Genomic DNA, 4,144 nt, shown 5'->3' with positions numbered 1-4,144 from the left:
CTCTGGCAGAGGCGCTGGAGAGTGGAAAGTGCCGATTCTCAAATACAGCCAGAGGCAACTCAAACAGAAGAGAAACCAAAAGCTTGTGCTATAGCGCCACCCACTGAAAAAAAGAGGAAGTCCTCTAATTATCAACCTGGTAATTTTTCGAATCAGAGTAAACAAAGCTTCACCTAACAAGAAAGACGTTCACTACTTCAAACGTGTTGTCAGAGAAACAACTTACCAGGCACCGTGAAAACCCATAGTAACGCGGTATGACAAAAAGAAAACGACAATTCTCCCGAAACCAAACTTAAAGTCATGATGAAATATTGTGATCTAACGGATAGAGAATTCGAAATAGCTGCTGTGAAGAAGCTCAACAAGCGACAGGAAAACGTAGAGAGGCAGTTCAGTGAGTTCAGGAGTAAAATTAACGAACAGAAGGAATATGTTACCGAGGAGGTAGAAATGCTAAAAACCCCGGAAGTTCTGGAGCTAAAGAACTCAATAAATGAGATGAAGAATGCATTGGAAATAGAGCAGATGATACGGAAGAGAGAATTCACCAGCTTTAAGAAAAAATCTAGCAACAGAACCCCCCCTCCGCCCCTCCCCTCTGCCCTGCGCCTTTGCCTGCAGGCTCAGCTCTGTCAGTGCTTGGTGCCCCTGCGTTCCCCCCCAGGCCCCCGGGTGATGGCCTTGACGGTGGCCGTGTTCTTGGGCTGCGCCTTCGTAGCCTTCGGTCCTGTACTAGCCCTCTACGTCTTCACCGTCACCGCCGGGCCCTTGCACATCATCTTCCTCATCATCAGAGCTTCTGGTTGGTGTCTCTGCTGCTTTCCTTCCTTGTTTGGTCCATGGCAGCAATCACTGCTGACAACAAAGATGGACCAATACAGAAATATCTGCTGATCTTTGACATGTTAGTCTCAGTCCTCATCCAAGAAATGTTCCAGTTTGCGTATTACGAACTTGAAAAAAAAGCCAGTGAAGGTTTGAAGAGTATAAACCCGGATGACATAGCACCCTCTATGCGATTGCCGGCTTCTGTTTCTGGCTTGGGCTTTGGAATCATGAGGTGAGCATTTTCCTTTGTAAATACCCTGTCTGACTCCTTGGGGCCGGGCACAGTGGGCATTCATGGAAACTCTCCCCCGTTCTTCCTTAAATTCAGCTTTCATGACGTTGGTGATCATATTGCTGTGTGGGTTCTGGGGCATTCATGTTTTTTGATGGCTGTGAGAAGAAAAAGTGGTACGCCCTTCTGTAGTTCTTCCCACCCATCTGCTGGCGTCAGCCCTGACCTTCATACATCCTCGTTACGGATTAAATCTGGTGTCAGCGTACATCATCCTGGTGCTCAGGGGCATCTGGGCATCCTTTGCTTTTGGAGGCAGCTGCCAAAGCCTGAAGCTCTGCCTGCCCTGCCAAGACAAGGGCTCCCTCCTCTTCAACCCGCGCTCCAGATAACCTGTGAGGACCAGCGCTTACCAAACGCTAAGCTGCCTCTTGAGAGAAGCACAGCTGTGCCTTTTTCTAAAAATCCCTTTTCCTGGTGGGGGTTAGAAAAAACAAAATTATCTGGATACAATATGGCTTTCACGCAACAGATTTCTGAAAGGGATACATCAGTGGTGTGCAGACTGCATGTTAGAATCACCTGGGAAAACATAAAGAAAACTGATTTCTGGGCTCCACCCTCCAGATTTAATTGATCTGGGCATTTGGTAATTTTTAAAGCTTGCTAGATGACTTCGATGTGCAGCCAGTTTGAGAACCATCGATGTCCAAATAGGAACTTCCTGAGAACCCTGTAACTGAGTAAGAATCAGATGTTTAGCTATCTCCTAACTCAGCTTGTGCTTAGCAAGCATCTGAATGTCAAATCCTGGATAGCCTTTGTCTTTTGAAGTTCTGAAGTGACAAAAGGCTAAAGGGCTGTCATCTCTGTGAACTGTTTTCCCATGCTTCACTTGTACCCTGTTTCGTGAGAACATGGTGGGCTGTGCTTCTGACTACAGTAATAAATTGCACAGACTTACTAATGATCATTTAGCCAAAGTAAACTATTGATTAACGAGGTATATTTTTCTGTAGTTTTTCCATTCTCGGTTTTGCTTTTCTGAGGTATTACACTGTTTTTGAGCGTAGATTCCGTTTCTTTAACTAAAAACCAATTATTTTCTGACTTCCTGGGAAGATATTCTGAAACCAAGAGTTTTTGTGCAACTTCTGCAAGTTTTTCCTGGGCTTAAGGCTTTTCATAGGCTCTGCCCTAAGGCAGTGTTTACCAACTGAGCACTAGCTGCTGGACTAGTTGAGGTGAAGCCCATGATCTATTTCTGAGCAGCTCTGCAGGTTGCTGAGTGATGTACCCTGGGACAGGCTTCACTGGAGCTGGCAGAAGTTTACCAAAAGCAGGAGGAAAACAAGCCAATAGGGTGGGCTTGACACTTACAATTTGCTCCTGTAATACTAACTAGCACTTCTCCCTAAATGGTGTAGTGGAAAATTGGAAATGTGTCTTAAACTGCCAAATTCATGCTTTTACATATTCCATATATTCTTTAGATCTAGCAGATGTCTCTGGGTTTTGGTAGCAGATACAGCATTCCCTTTATAGGAGTATCTAAGATGTTCATTCAGCTTCCAAACAACCCTTTTGTTTCCCTTTATAAAGAGTAATTTGTGCCTTTATTAACTAGAAGTTGTTCCCAGTTGATGGTTTTTAGGGAGCTGATGGTGTGAAATGGAAATTCCCTACACATTAAAGTGAGAACCTCAGTGAATCCCCTGTGTGCAGTAGAGCATCCAAAAGACATAGAAGCAGCAAGAGAGGGCTCACCAGTGGCATGAGAGATGGGAGACTTTGACAATACTGTGATGGACAGGTTTAAAATGGAAACATGGCCAGTGTTTTGGGCTAGTCACATATCTTACCAGGGACCAGGAACTAGACCTTTATCAGTGAAATCCCCTCTCATGTTTAAATTATTAGAATTTCTTCAATCTACATATGCAGGAGGAGTAGGGTTTCCAGTAAGGTTGCAAACAGTCCCATAAGCAATTATAGTTATTCTCCTAAAGTTTACTTCAGCACTAATACTAATGCCTCCACCGGGGTTTGCAATTTTCCACCATTATACAAGACTTTCCTTAGACTAGATGAGTCATAGGAAGAGTCAAGGACGTAGGGATTGAATAGTGAAATTTACTGTGCACAGTTGAGGGGAACAAGATGCTCATTGAACTGGGCTTCATTCCTACTGGAGTGTGGTGTTCTTTGATGAACAGGATAAGAAAAATATAGAGTTGGTTATTACTGTTGACTTACAAATCTCTTAAGTGGATAGTCTGATAACATATTTGCTGATCTGTAAAGTGTAGCAATATCTGAGAATATTAATATTGCTCATACTTGAGCTATGAGGATTCCTCTGCGCATTAATAGTTTAATATTAAGTAAAAAATCTGGAATATTGTGAAATCTCATTTATAAAAACATCTCAGGCAAGAAGAAAATTTTCCTTGATAGTGACACTGTTATCTTAGTTCAGGAAATCATTTAATACTCCCTGATTACCTATGAATAAAGGAACTTCGTAATCCTTATTTCTCTTGTGAGCATTGCTATAGCCAGCTTAGGCACTACTGCTGCAAATAGCCTTGCTTCACCTGATGCCAAAGAAGCCCAGAGGGAGAGTGGTCTTCCTCTGTTGCTGTGTGTATATTGAGTTGCATTTTTTTTCTTCTTTTGCCTTTGTTATCTATAATGAGCTTTCTGAGCCCTGATAGTATTTGGAGAGGAGGTAGTGGTGTTAATCTTGTATGTTCTCCGCCACACAGGGCTTTCTGTGTTTTGGGGGGAAGTGTGGCTATAGTTAAAGGTGACCTTGGAATGTGAATATTGTTGCAGCCCTTCACTGTGTTGCCATGTGAATAACAGAGATTGACTTTAGCTTTCTCATAAATTTGTATTCATTTTTAACTAATATGAATTAGTAGTTGTAACTGGAGAAGTTTTGTTACCCTCCATCCCGGCCCGCCTGACTGGCAATATATCATAGTAGCAGCAGCCTCTTGTAGAGCATCTTAGTGAAAACATGGCTGAAAGGAATAAGTGGTATCTGCAGACTGTGTAGAAAACGGCTTTTGTTCC

General features: G+C 42.9%; 1 pseudogene; it reads left to right on the top strand.

Annotated features, from left to right (window-relative positions):
- The first annotated feature begins 306 nt into the window (after window positions 1–306).
- Window positions 307–1,455, top strand: LOC115858767 (gamma-secretase subunit APH-1B-like; annotated as a pseudogene).
- Window positions 1,456–4,144: the final 2,689 nt, after the last annotated feature.

Source organism: Globicephala melas, chromosome 10 (assembly GCF_963455315.2).
Source record: "Globicephala melas chromosome 10, mGloMel1.2, whole genome shotgun sequence".
Classification (NCBI taxonomy): domain Eukaryota; kingdom Metazoa; phylum Chordata; class Mammalia; order Artiodactyla; family Delphinidae; genus Globicephala; species Globicephala melas.
The sequence above is the reverse complement of the archived record's forward strand: the minus strand, read 5'-3'. Positions and strand labels throughout refer to the sequence as shown.